Below are 15,567 nucleotides of genomic sequence, written 5' to 3' on the forward strand. Positions count from 1 at the left end.
GTCCCCATGGTCCTGATGCATTGATTTTCAGACCATGTGAAAGATTGGTTTAGAGGGAAGCAAAGCTGGAGATCAGGAGATGGGTGTGAGTTTGCATCCTGCGTGAGGGGAGACAGAGGCCTGACTGCACCAGGCAGCACCAGCGAGGGGAAGGGGAGGCAATGGACTGCCAGGCTCCAGTAGGGGGCAGGGCTGAAGGAGAAGGGCTCCACCTGGGTGGGGCGGGAAAGCGGCCCGCAGTGGGGGGGTCTGTGGCAAGCTTTTCCTGGAGGATGCGCTGCTGTCACACATCTCGGGATGGGTCCCGGGCTCCCTCTCCTCCTGCTCGCTCCAGCTGGCTCTGCTCCCCTGACAGCAGCTCTTCTCCTGGGGACAAGCCAGGGCCACTCCCTGGGAACACTCAGGTTACAGCTGTGCCCTGGCCTCAAACGCGGCCTCTACTTGGCCCCTGCCTGATAAAGCTACCAAATGTGAGGTGTGACAGATTCCTGGAGGAGGACAGCCAGGGGAAATGATGGCTGATCCCAGAGGGTTGTCTTTGAAGCCCCAGACCCACTAGTGATCAGCCCTGCACCTGACATTTCTAGAGCTCCCGCTTCTGGGGGATTTAAAAATGCCTTGGCTCCACACGGGGTTCGGGACCCCGGCACTTTTCTTTTTTAAATGATGTGCACAGTGGATTGTCAAGTACAAGTGTAAACGTTACTCTTCTTTTTCATCTATTTGTTATTTATAATAATAGAAGAGCATTAATCTCATTTTATAGATGTGGATCTAAATGGCTCACTAATTTTCGAGTCTAACTTGAAGCTGCTCTCCTGACAGATTGGGCCTTCTGTGTAACAAAGTCCATGTCCCTGTGGGTGGGACCCGTGGACCTCAGAGAAACTCACTGACAATTTACCTCCCACCGGCTTTGTGTTCACGCAGTGCGCCTGGTTCAAGGCTCTGCCCAGAATGGCAGCCTGGGAACTGTTGTCGCTTCTCACCGCGGATCCGGCCTTCCCCGAGGGTAGGGTCCTATGTCATCAGTCCACAGGCGTCACCGAGATCAGGGGATCCTTCCCCAGGGGAGGTAGCAAATGGGAATTTGGGTCAAAGTCATTGTTAACTGCTTAGAAAAATGTATCTGTGCCAAACTTTGTGTCAGGCTTAATTGGGGGGTGCAGTATCAAGGCAGCAAGAGTTGGGGGGCTGGGGAGGCAGGGAAGGAAGGAGGACATGCAAGGTGATATGTTACCATGCCAGCCCCAGCTCCCAAGCAAACGCCGCCTTTTGCTTGGTCACACAGGGTGTCTTCTAGACGGCCAAGTGACTCCACCACCCTTCACATGAGAGGGAAAAGGGGTCGACCGGTGGGCTGTTTCCCGGCTCCTGTCTTTCACTGTCACAGCTCTCGCCATGGGGGTTAATTCCCCCCAAGTTCTGCGCTGTGTCACCCAGCCTGTCCAGGTAGTCACTGGGGAAGCCAGCCCCTGTGCCCACATTTCATTTATTCAGATTTGGCCTGCTGTCAGAAGCCCAGTGTTCCCTCCAGGGGTGTTAGGATCAGCAGCTGAGGCCAGAGGACAGGTGGGGCCCAGCAGACCTGGGAGACACGGAACCTGGGTTTGGTTCACAGATGAACAAGGAATTAGGGATTTTCTAAATGGAAGGTGTCTTGTTGCCTTCCCGCTGGAACGGCCCCACTAGATCTCCAAACGCCATTTACAGCTTATCCTTTCTCTAGGCTCGCGTCTGTCCTTAACAATATGTGACAATGAACAGGAAGGCCCTGGAGAAGTTGTGGGGCAAAAAAGCTCGAATATCCTCACGTCACAAACTACCCCACCTCATTTCTTTGCCGTGCTGTAATAGTTACTGTGTGACCTCGCAAAAGCCACTTACCCTCTCTGAGCCGATATGGCCATTTTGTGAGGTCAGTGCAACGTATATGACATAGGGTCCTTTTGAGAAGCCAGGGAAATAAGGAACACATAAGCACGTTTAAAACTGTGGTGTGCTCCACGAACAGAGAGCTGTTATTGGTACTCCCTCTCTCTTTCTGCAGTCCCACCCACCATCCCTCTTGAGACACTTCTGGCTTCTTGGACCCTCTTGGGCTTGATCCCAGCTGTGTGTTTCTAGCAAGTCTCCCTCCGGTTCTGGCCCGCAACCCTTTTGTTCCTTGAAGCTCTCATCTGTCCTTTGAAACAGCCTCTCCTTGGCACTCTATTAGGGACAATTCCGACATGTCAGGGACACTACTCTTTTAGCTGTAATGGTTTGCTAGGGCAATGCTTTCACAATTTCACAACAACACAAAAAGCTTTCTTTTGAGAAACAATGAGTAAGCTCTCCACAAATACCAACATGTTGGGAACCATAACAGCTTGCCTGGGAAAAGCTGGTCATGCTGTGCCTAGAGTTTCTATATTCAGGCTGGAAAGAAAGGCAGGTCGGCTTCTTCATTTCATTGCTAGGATCTCCCCCACCCCCACCCTCACCCCCCAACACCCTTTTCTACATATTATCTCATTTTAGCCTCCCAGGAACCCCTCCAAAGTAGGAGGGCCATGTCTGTTTTTATAGTGGAAGAAGTGAAGGTTCAAAAAAACAGAGTAATTTGCCCAAGGCCCAAAACAGCCAATCTGAGACCAGGCAAAACAGGGAACTATGTCCTCTAGTTCCAAGTCATTCTACTAAACACCCCTGTCATTTGGTCTGACTCGTCCCTCTTCCCTTTATTCCTAATTTTCACACGAACGCCTGCCTCCAGGGAAAGTAGCCTGGCTTCTGACAGGTGCTTGTGTTGTTGTGAACACAATTCCTTTAACTCACCAAGAAAGTCAGCCGCAGAACCATGCAGCCCTCGAGGGCCAGCGGAGACCACGTGGCCAGCCTCCTGCCTTTGCCGTGGAAGCCTACACCGGCGCTTCCTGGCTGGCTCAGGGAGCCTTGTGATGCCCAGAGTTCAGAGCAGACGCAAGGTCCGGGTTCTCTGCCAACTCAACCTCCTGTTTGGGGCGTCCCCTGGGGTGGGGGTGCCTGAGCTTCACGCTCCACTCCCAGGTGTGAAGGCCAGACTGGGGAACTACCGATGTTTCACTGAGCTGAATGCTGTTGTACTGGTTTGTTTTCCTGAGGGGACTGTGCAAGGTGGTGGAATTTTGAGAGGGGCCTGGGGGTTGGGAGTGGGGTGAGCGAGGGTTGGAGAGGAGGAAGACAAGCTTGGGAGGGGAACTTCCAAGAAAGTGCAAGGGTGCTACAGGGGATGGAATATGGCAGGGATGTGTATTAGTCTCCTTCATTTCCCTATGAGAGGTTCAGTCAAATTTATGTTACTATTCACTGGGTTGTCGGAAAAGTCATGATGCATTTTTGCAACGAAAAACATAGAAAAAATACGTCATGACTTTTCTGACAACCCAATAATTGGTGCCTTTGGAGTTATTAGGGGTGGGGGAGGCATGGCAGAAGTGGGGTGGGACTAGTTGGGCATGAAGTGAAACTGGGGACAGCCCACATGCTTCTTGTCCCTTGCAGTTCATAAACTGGAGATTTCAGCCCAGAAGACAGGGTCTGCTGCTGGCCTAAATCATCAGGGCATTGGTCTCCAAATCTGAAGATAAATGTTTCTCAAGAATTCCTCCTTTATGTCTATTCCAAATCATCCCTCTTTGAACTCAAAATTTAAATCCATTTCTTCTGGTTGGGCTCAAGTTGGATCTTTGCCAGTGTCCCAAACTTTGACTCACAGGATCCAGAATTGTAGAAAAAGTTGTAGCTGGGACAGGAAGAATGCGGCCCGAGTCGATGGGAACTGCGGACCAGGCAGTTTTGGCAAAGGAATTACACTGTTACAGAGCCTGGGACTGCAGCCACAGGAAGGAGGCTGTGCTTGTCCTGCGGAAAGGATAGTAAGTAATTCCCACTTGGTGAACTCAGTTATAGGGAAAGTCAGGAATATCTGGTCCTTCTCATGGTTTCTGTTCTGATGTTGATCAGCACCCCTCTGAAGCTGCCAACAGCACTGACCGCAATAGGGAATAATGGCGATCATCATTAGTTCAAATGTATCCACAATTCGCCAAGCCCTCCTCAATTTCCTCAGCCCTGTCCCATCGCACATGTAAATCCATCTTCGGCCTCTGTGTGTGACAGCCAGGCCTGAGCCCATGCTTGTTAACACAGCCCACCTTGTGAAGCTAAGGGCGTTTTGTACAGAAATACACTGAGTGTTAGTTTTAGACTGTTCAGCTGTTAGAACAGAACATCACAGGCTGGGTGGCTTATAAACAACAGAAATTTATTTCTCACAGTTAGGGAGGCTGGAAGTCTGAGATCAGCATGGTCAGGTGAGGGCCCTCTTCCAGGTCACAGACTTCTAGCTGTATGAAGGGAGGGACTAGGAAGCTGTCTGGGGTCCCTTTTATTATAAGGGCAGAGGCTCATGAATCACCTCGCCAAGGCCCCACCACGTAACACCATCACATAGGCATTAGGATTTAACATAGGAATTTGGGGGGGGCACAAATATTCAGACCATACCAGTGCTACAATTTGCACTCCTAACCAGTGTCTGCCTCCAGGCAGGGCCCCACCTTTAGAGGTAACTAGGTTTTTGTGTGTGTGTGTGTGTTTTTAAAAATGAAGATGCAAATATTTATCTATATTCATATCTATGCATGTGTCATATATTTACATATCAAAGGAAGAGAAAGTAACTAGGTCTTACATGACAATAATATATTTGTTTTGCAGGATCATTGTTTTTTTACCAGCTACCATTTAGATTTCAGGGCACATTTTACTTCTCATTTCACTTGACACATGAGAAAATTGTTGCAAGCTAGTTGAGCTGTAAGGTGAACTTGACTGTGATAATGGGACACAGCTCAGCAAAGACAGCAAGGTCAGCTGACCGGTGTTCTGTTCTCCTCGGCATGCTATATATCTCCTGACCTGGTTCAGGATCACCTCTTTGTTCTCCAAAGACTATCAGATTAGCCCAGAGTGGTCCAAGAACGTCTTTTGTACAATTAGCCGGTAAGGACACCAACAGATGTATATAGAATGAATGGATTCAAAAAGGCTGATTGTGTAATTAATCCCAAGACAGCGAACTTTGCATTGAATTCTTTTTGCCAGGGAGGCCTAGAGATTCTTGGGTGGGTGAGAAAAATGTCTTACATTGAAAATGTCTGTTTAAACCTCCAGCCCCGTTATGCCGACTGTATCTATCAGCATAGGCTAGATATGCTGTGATAACAAACAGCCCCCAAATGTTAGGATGTAGGCGACCAAAGTTTATAGCTCACACCATATCTGCTGTAGGTTTGGGCAGTTACCCAGGGCGACTGTCTTCACATGTTGACTCAGCTTCCCATTCGTAGAGCACTTCCTGATCAGCTCACACCTTCCTGATTCCCACAGCAGGGAGAAAGCAAAGAACTCTTCCACCTGGGAGTGACATGTCAGATTTCGTTTTCAAAAGCAAGTCCTGTTTCCACACTGAACTCCAAGTAGGCAGGCTACATCAGTTATTGGTTCCTGTAAAACAAACCAACTCAAACTTATGCTTCCAACACAGTTTAGCATTTCTCGTGATTTTGCAAGTAGGCTGGGCAGCTCCTTCGCTGGTTTTGCCTGGGTTTACTTCTATGGCTGTATTTGGTTAGAGGATCAGCCGGGCTGAAAAGCCCTAGATTCACGTGTCCGCCAATTGGTTCTGGCTATTGGCTGGGGGGGCCTCAGTCCTTCTCCTTGTGACTTGTCATCCTCTAGTAAGCTCAGCTGACTCCCTTACATGATAGTTCTAGGGGGACAAAGGGAAAACCTGCAAGGTCTCTTGAGCCCAGACTCCAGAGCGTGCTCAGAACTTCTGCCACATTCTATGGGTCAAGGCCAGTCATAGTCGAGCCCAGATTCAAAGGATCGGGAGTTGTAGGTAGTCACATATTTTATGTATAAAATACATATAAATATGTAGGAGCCACATATTTTAATCTATTATGGCAGGATACATGTACAGTCGATTCTTACTTGTGGTAGTTATGTTATATAAAGTCGTTGCCAACCCTGATTTAGAGAATACTGAACCATTGTTCCCAGGGGAAATACAGGGTTAGGGTCCTGGGGTCACAACATTTTCATCAACTGATCAATTCATAACCTTGCTGTATGTGTGTCTCTGTTTACTGACACCTTATTTAATATATATTGTTAAGTCATTAACATTGAACTTAAGGCAAACAACACTATGACTCATGCCTGAATAAAGCTTATTATCTAACATGTATTTTCTCCGCTATGAATGGCCTTCTTGTGCTTAGAAACATTAGACAGCACTTCAGCATTGCACTCAGGGACCATTTAAACAGTGAAATCACCAACAAAAAGCACAAAGACATGAAAAAAATGTCACTAGTTAGACCCCAAAGTGGACATGTGTGTAGTATAAGAGCTGAAACAAAGAGGCAAAACCACGTCTTGCTTTACCTCAGCTGGGAATGTGTGTGTCACACAACTCAAAACTTTCACCACTCTGCCCATGTCCATGAATGACCGTGAAAGCAGCATGAGAATTGATTTGGGTGGTTGCAAGTAAATTTTAGCAAGTAGGCAAATTTGCAAATACAGAATCCACAAGTAATGAGGATTGACTGTACATAGAAGAGGGAAATCAGATTGGTGAACAGTAGTAGTTTCTGTCACACTCATTCATGGGAAAACAGGAGAAATGAACATTTATGGAGCACTTACTATGTGCTGGCCTTATGCATTTACTATATATAATTTAATATATATACTGTATATAATATATATTTTATATACCATATACTATATTAAAATATAATATACTAATATAGTATATAGTATATATAATATATTATATGTAAATATATTATATAATTTAATCTCTTTTACATGTTGCTGGGTTCAATTTGCCACTATTTTGTTGAGAATTTTTTCTTATGTTTTTGGTTTTGGCATCAGAGTATTACTATCCTCATAGAATGAGTTAGGAAGTGTTTCCTCTTCCTCTATTTTTTGAAAGCGTTTTTGAGGGATTGGTGTTAATTTTTCTATAAACTTTTGGTTGAATTTACCAGTGAAGCCGTCTGGTTCAGGGCTTTTCTTTGTGGGAGAATGTTTTTTATTGCTAATTCAATCTCTTGTCATAGTTCTAGTCAGAATTTTTTTCTCCCCGAGTTAGTTTTGGTAGCTAGTTTCTTCCTGAGTTAATTTAGTCTTTTTAGGAATTTGTCCATTTCATCTAGGTGGTTATCTAATTTGTTGAAATACTTTTGTTCATAGTATTTTCTTATCTCTTTTATTTCTGAAATGTCAGTATAATCCCTCTGTCATCCTGATTTTAATCATTTGAGCTTTCTCTTTTCTTGGTCAATGTAGCTAAAGATTAATCATTTAAAAAAATCTTTTAAAAAAACTAACTTTTAGTTTTGTTGATTATATATACTTTTATCTTCTCAATTTCATTTATTTTCACTCTGATATTTATTGCTTTCTTCCATCTGTTTGCTTCAGATTTACTTGGCTCTTTTTCTAATATCTTAAGGTGGAAATTTATTTGAAATATTTTTTTCTTTTTTAATATTAACATTTTTAGCTATAAATTTCCCTCTAAGCATTGTTTTTGCTGTACTCCATAAGATCTGGTATGTTGTGTCTTCATTTTCATTTATATCAAAGTCTTTATCTAGTGTCCTTTGTTACTTTTTTTTTTAACTTATTTGTTATTTAGGAATATGTTGTATAATTTCTAACTCATTTGTGAATTTCCAAAATTTCCTCCTGTTACTGGTTTCTAATTTCATTCCATTGTGGTTGGTTGGACAATGTCCTTTGTACAGTTTTCCTTTTAGTATTATTGAGACTTTTATGGCCAGACATATGGTGTATTCTAGAGAAAGATCCATGTGCACTTTAGAAGAATGTATGTTTTGCTGTTATTGGATGGGGTATTCTACAGCTACCTGTTAGGTCTAGGTGGTTTATAATGTTGTTCAAATCTTCTGTTTCCTTGTTGATCTTCCATCTAGTTTTTGTATTCATTATTGAAAGTGAGGTATTGAAGTCTGTAACCACTGTTACTGAATTATTGATCTCTCCTTTCAATTCTGTCATTTTCTTCTTGTATTTTGGGACTCTGTTGACAGATGCATATATGTTTGTAATTATTTTATCTTTTTTGATAGGTTTACCTTTTTATCATTATAAAATTTTCTTCTTTTTCTCTAACAACAATTTGGTCATTATATTAGTGTACTATAGTATAATTACTTAGTATAATGTTTTGTCTCATACCAGTATAGTTACTCCAGCTCTCTTTTGGTTACTGTATGTATGGTATATCTTTGTTTGTTATTTTACAGCCAATCTGTTTGTGTCTTTATATCTAAAATGTGTCTCTTATAGAGAGCATATAGTTGTATCATGTTGGGTTTTTTTTTTTTATTATTCATTCTGCCAACATCTTCCTTTTGTTTGTAGTGTTTAAGTGTTACTCTTATTGAAGATTCTCTATATGTAAGGAGTTGCTTCTCTTGCACTGTTTTCAAGATTCTCTTTGCCTTTGGCTTTTGACAGTTTGATATGTCTAGATGTGAACATTTCAGGTTTATACTACTTGGGAGTTCGTTGAGCTTCTTGTAGCTTTATGTTTTTTATCAAATTTGGGAGTTTTTCAGCTATTATTGCTTCAAATACTCTTTTGCCCTTTCTTTTTCTTTTATCCTTCTAGAACTCTAATTATGTATATATTAGTACACTTAATAGTGTTCCACACAAGTCTTTGAGATTCTGTTCAATTTTCCTTATTCTTTTCTCTTTCTGTTCTGTAGACTTAATGAATTTAAATTGACCTACTTCAAGTTTGCTAAGTTCTTTCTTCTGCCTGCTCACATCTTCGGTTGCACTCCCCTAGTGACTTTTTCATTTCAACACCAGAATTTATATTTGGTTCTTTTAAAAATAATTTCTATCTCTTTATTCATAGCCTCTATCTAGTGATATATAATTCTCATACTTTCCTTTAGTTCTTTGAACATGTTTAAAATGGCTGATTTAAGGTCTTTGTCTAGTAAGTCTAGCACGTTCAATGTCTGGGTTTCTTCAGGGACAATTCCTATTAATTGTTCTTTTTCTTGTATATGAGCCATAGTTTTATTTACTTGCCTGGTAATCTTTTGTTGAAAACTAGACATTTTAAATAATATAATGTGGCATTTCTGGAAGTCAGATTTTCTACTCTCCCCTGGTTTGTTTTTCTGTTGCTGTTTATTGTTTGTTAGTGGCTTTTCTTAGTCTGTTTTCTTTGTAATGTGGCCACTGAAGTCTCTGCTTAGCAGACAGCTAACGATTGCACAGAGATGTCTTTAAGTGCCCAGAACCAATAAGTCCCCCAGTCTTTGCCAAGGACTCTGTGTGAGTATTGGAGTGACACTAAGCCAGCCAGTTGACAACTCTGTCTTAGCCTTTATTTTCTCCTTTTTTGAGAGCCTCAAGGTCAGTCAGAGGTGAGAGCTTAGTGTCTTCTCAGGTCTTTCCTGAACAGGCACACAACTGTGGGAGTGAGCAAAGCCCTACATCTGCCAGTGACCTTGTAGATTCCTAGGAATGCATCAGAAGTTTTCAAAGCCCCTATAAACATTTCATTCCACAGCTTTTTACTTTAAATCTTTTGATTAGCTTGTTGTTTGCCCCAGTGGTTATAAAGTTAAATAATTGCTTTTAATTGTTGTTGCCAAACATACCAGGGTAAAAGGCTATTCATACCTCTAACATAGTATGAATATGTTGCCAGTGGGGTCCTTCAGGAAAACAGCACAGGTCAAATAATGACAGTTCTCTGGTTGTGAGGTTTTGAAGGTGCTCCAACCCTGTTTTGCCCCCTCCAGTGTCTGGCAGGTTTCTAGTTTTCTCTGGGATTGAGAACTGTTGGTTTATAAGGCCACCACAGAGCTGGAGAGAGGGTATGTTAAAATGCCACAACGTTTGCTGTTCTTCCTGAGATTCAGTTATTTTTCTTGAATAAATGTCTCCAGACTAAGTAAATAGGCTTAAAAAAAAAGCCTTTTATTAATTTCCACAGCTTAGAGAAAGTTGACTCTGACCATTTTTTGCCAGTTTTTTTCATTGCTTTTATGGAGGAAAAGAGTTTTTGGAGGTCCTCACTCTGCCTTTTTCACTCATGTCAGTTGGTAGCTATTAACCCTATTTATCACTTACTATTAGACTCATCTACATGTGACAAAAAACCTAAAGTGGCTTAAACACACTAGTTCTGTTCTCTAACATTAAACATTTTAAAGTTAAAAAAAGTTCGGAATTTTCTTTTAGCTTTCAACTCTGCCGTCCCTAGAGTGTGCCCCTTCTCTTCATGATCTAAGATAACTGCTAGGGCTCCGGGTATCACATCTGCATTCCAGGAAGCAGGTGGAGGAATAGGTGAAGTAAAGCACACACCCTTCCTTCAAGGACACTTCCTTGAAATTCCACTTGATATTCCAACACATGGTCGCATAACAGCACCTAGCTACACAGGAGGTTGAAAAATATGGTCTTTATGTAGGTCATATGTCCAGCTGAAAACCAAAGGTGTATTACTAAGGAAGGAGGGAAATTAGCTGTCTCTGCCACATGCATTTGACAGGTGAAGAAACTGAAGTTCAGCAAAGTTCAGGCTATTACTAACTGAGGACACCCAGGAACTCTGTAATGGGGCTAGGATTCAGATCAGGTGGTCTGACCTTAAAGCCTGGATGTTTAATCACTTTGTCTTTCGGATTCAGAGAACTTAAACAATTTGATGAGGTCACATAGTTGGCAAATACAGACCTGTCTGACCCCAAAGATCATCCCTTTTCTATTATTTACCCCAAACCATCTGTCTTACTCGGGTGGGCCACTAGGAATAGTGACAAAAAGCAGATCTTACTTTTCAAGCTGAAAATGCCTTTGAGAGGTTCACTACAATATCTAAGTAAAGTGTATCAAGTGTCCTTTAAACACAGGACCGCAAATGAACCAAGATGATAGATATTTAGAAGTAGAGCTATTGAGAAACAGACACAGTGGGACTTGATTGCTTTCTGAAGTGGGATGAAAGAACCGGTAATGTACAGGTTGTGAATTGCTATTAAGAATTAGTATTGAAAGCTGCAATCTTGAACAGAATGCTAAATGCATTTTGTTTTGTTTTCCCCACTAATATTCTGGACTCCCAGCCCCCTCCACCCAGTCAGGAGGTTTTTATTCATCCCTTCCACTCACATGTGGCTCGAGGGTGGGGTGAGGGTCCATGGAACCCACCCAAGGCTAAGGGAGCTGACCCCAGTGCCTGCCATGACTCACTCACTTTTTTTTTCTTTCTTCCTCAGCTCTCATTTTTCTTTAACTTGGATCATCCTAAAAATGAGTTAATCTGAATAAGCAATGTCATATTATAATTACAAATTCAGGACAGGTTTTTAATCCAACCAGAGCTCCTTTTCACGGCTCTCAAAGAGGGATACACTCACCAAGGGGGTCTCAATGTACTTGCAGCTCGATAACCAAACAGAAGCACAATGGAAAGCCATGGTGACTAACGTGGCCTCCTTCACAGCCGCCCAAAGATAATCCACTGTTCTCTAGAGTTTGAATCCGTTAAAAAAAAAAAAAAAGATTTGGTTCCAGCAGGTGGGGTAATTCTAGCTCTATCAAATGGCATAAGTTTGGGCTACGAAAGTTAAAAACTCCTGGTTGGACCTTGAGTCCTATAGTTAGCTGCTGTGTGTCCCCTCCTTTGCCTCTAGAAGTCTCATCACTAGTACAGAACAGAGCCCCACTGCTGAAAGTTCCCTCCCCACCCTGCCCTGGTATCCCCAGAATAAATAACCTCTGCTGATACCTGCCCTCCACACATGGGCAGTGCGTGCGCGCGCGCGCGCGCACACACACACACACACACACACACACACACACACGAAGGAATAGCTCGAGCCTCCTTCCGCCTTTGTCCTTCACTTTGAACTTAACACTTTTTTCAGGCTTCCCAGAAGGTTAACAGATGTCTATCATGAGAATACCAGGTTTCATTTAATTTTCAAAATGTAATTAAACACTTTATTTTGAGAGAGTCAGCAATTCACATGCAGTGGTAAAAAAGAATACAGGGATATACCATGTGCTCTCTACCCAGTTTCCACTAACATCTTGTAAAACTGCAGCACAAATCGCAACCAGGATATTGACATTGGTATAGTCCCCAGACCTTATTCAAATTTCCCCTCTCTTATGTGTACTTGTGTGTATGTGTGTGTGAGTGTGTGTGTTATTTGGTTCCATGCTACTTTATCACATGTGGTTTGCATATCAATCACCATCTCTTACATTACCTTTATATAACCCCACCCACCTCCCTCCGACTCCACCCTTGACCTCCAGCCCTAAACCCTGGCAACCACTAATCTGTTCTCTATTGCTATAATTTTGTTGTTACAAGAATTTTGAATAAACGAAATCATAACATAATGTAACCTTTGGGGATTGGCTTTTATCACTCAGCCTAATTCCCAAGCTTTTTTACATATCCGTGGTTGGTCCCTTTGCATTGCTGAGTAGTATTCCAAGTTATGGATGGACCATGGCTGATTTAACCCTTTACCCATTGAAGGACACCTGGGTTGTTTCCAGGATGTGACCCAGTTTCTCTGCATCCTTGTCAACAATTAATATTATCACTATTTTTAAAATTTTAGCCATCCTGATAGGTATGTAGTGAAATCTCATTGTGGTAATTTAATTTTTTAAATCTATTTTTATACCTCAACTTTAAATTGTTACTGATTATTTGTGCAGCTTCTGTGTATTTTTATTTTTCGGAAGCTTATTTACCATGGAACAACTGTATGAAGTGTTGGAAAAATTTTACATATGATTTCACACAATTCCATCTCACTCATCAGCCCGCACTTTTTTCAATATGCTGAGAATTCTGTCAGTGCCCGCTTTTGAGACATGACTTGATGTACGTACAATATTGAAACCTTTTCAGTAACTGTCAACTCAAAAGTTAACATGACATAGAATGTGCTATAGTATGAATAATGTAGCTAAATGGCTATTCTGGCTTCCATGGGCCTGTTATAAAGGGAATTGCTTTGTCCACATACCAAATATGTTTCTATATTCATAAAATATTTTTCTAATAAAAAAACGAATCTATAAAAAATAGACACCCGGCTATTTCTTTTCCAGCCCTTCCAGAACGAGAATTCATTTAAGCTGCCTCCTCGATTCCTCCACTCTGTGCAACGCAGGTCCCACCCCAGCTTTCAGACCATCCTACTTGGACGCCAGGGGATAGCAAGGTAAGAGGGGACGCTCAGTCTCCCATGCGACCATCTGTCTGGATGGGAAATCTGACATTTTTAGCAGAAGACTAAAATATTTACTTTGAAGAAAGTAGAGACCCAGTGGCCTGGATACAGTTAGGAATACATATCATTGAAGCTGCAGGTCACCTGTAGTCACTTTGTCCCTTTTTGAGTGTCTTAATACATTAAGCAAAAAACAAGAGAGCTCGAACAAATGACTTATACCTGCTTGGGCTTTCTCTGCTGGTGCTCTGAGGGTGTGTGTACGCATGACACACCCACGCATGTGCATGTAATGAATGGCTTAGTGTAAAAACCCTGCAATAAGCATCAGCCCTATAGATTACCAGGGAGTCCTAATTGGGTTCACTAGCAAAGCAGCCTCTATAAAAACTATAAATAGTAGGCACATGCCTCCGTAAGCAGTGCAGCTATTTATTTTTTTAATAGGGGATTCTCATGTTGCAAGGACATCACAGATTACTGAATAATTTATTTAATGGTAGATTATATGGGCTTTAACTCTTTGCCAGTGAGCTCATACGCAAATGTCTAAAGGAGATAAGGTAAGCAAAAGCCAGAATTCAGGCTTGGGTCAGCTGTTTACTTTTGTATTAGATATGTATAGCTATTATAGCCATATATACCCATTTTACTCAATATTCCCTTGTCTGCAAAGGTCGTATAAGCAATAGAGGCATTCCTTTATTATTGACAGTTAGCTAACTCATAACAACGCATTCAACACACAGCACGGAGTACAGAACAGAATAATAAATGACCTTGTCTACACTTGGTGATTTTAACAAACAGCTGTGATATATAGGGGTATGTTTGTTTTCTATGGAAATATAAGGAAACAACAGGGCAGCAAAATTCAATAAAACAATGTTAGATTTGAAAAATGGAGTAAAGGAAAAAAAAGATTCAATGGGTATGGCTATTTTGCTCTGAGCCTCTGTTGTTATCTTTTCAATGAGTCATAGTGAGAAAACAATCACTTCCAAGCTTACAGATCTTAGAGGGTTTGCCTGTAACTGGATACAGTTCTCAGGTGGGCAGAGGTACCTTGGAAGGTGGGCACAATTTTCTGTCCAATGCAATTTTGATTGATAAAATTTATTTTAACAGAAAATTTACATGTGACAGTAGAAAGGTGGCAAAAGACCTGAACAGGCATAAGAGGAAATTCACATGGCCAATAACTGGTAAAAGGGGCTTCATGTGATTAGTAATCAGGGAAACGCAAATTACCCCTAATGAGATAACACTACACGCCCACCTGACCAGCTAACACTTTAAAGTTTGACAATAACAAGCACTAATGAGGATGGAGAATAATGGGAACTACTGTGAGTGGGAGTTTCAGTTGAAGCAATGATTTCTGGGAAATAGTTGCCGTTATCTGTGGAGGTTGAAGATTCACACACCCTCTTCACAGCTGAAGAATTGCCACTGGGCCAAGCACCCTAGAGGTAGGCGGAGAGGTATATCCTGTGGACCAGGATCTATACAAGAACGTGCATAGTTCTTATAGAAGCATTGCTCCTAAGAGTCCAGAGTGGAAGCAGCCCAAATGTCCGCCCAGCATAGAAAGGCTACGTAGGACGTAGAGCCATTTGCAACAGCAGAGGGATCAATGTCACAAACATGGTGCTGAGCCAAAGGAGCAAGACACAAAGTCAGAGGAAGGGTCCATTGATTGAAACCTCATAAACAGGCAACACTGAACCCTGTTGTTTAGGGGTGCATCTAGAGATGGTAAGATGTAAAGAAGAGCATGGAAGTCATACTAAGATAAATCAGCATGGTGGTTACTCCTCTTAGAGCAAAGAAAGGGTTGTGAGTAAGAAGAAGACTCTGAGACTTCCGTGCGCTAGAAATGTTGCATTTCTTACGTGGCTGTGGTTTCATGTGTTTTCCCTTTATAATTATTCACTAAACTGCACATTGATGTGTAGTGCCCTTTCATGTATGTATGTTATATTTTATATGCACACGAGTGGAATGCTTTCTAACCATTCTATTCACTACTAAAAGTCTCTTTAAAAAAGAAACTCCCCAGTTCAATTTAGTACCTTTAAAAAATGAACTTAATTTATTTATTTATTTTTTTATTGGGGAATTGGGGGGATGGGAACAGTGCTGGGGAATTGGGGGAAGGGGAACAGACAAGTTGCTGTCCTTTTGTTCTTCAGTCTAG

This window comes from Hipposideros armiger, unplaced genomic scaffold (genome assembly GCF_001890085.2).
Source record: "Hipposideros armiger isolate ML-2016 unplaced genomic scaffold, ASM189008v1 scaffold_6, whole genome shotgun sequence".
Taxonomy (NCBI): Eukaryota; Metazoa; Chordata; class Mammalia; order Chiroptera; family Hipposideridae; genus Hipposideros; species Hipposideros armiger.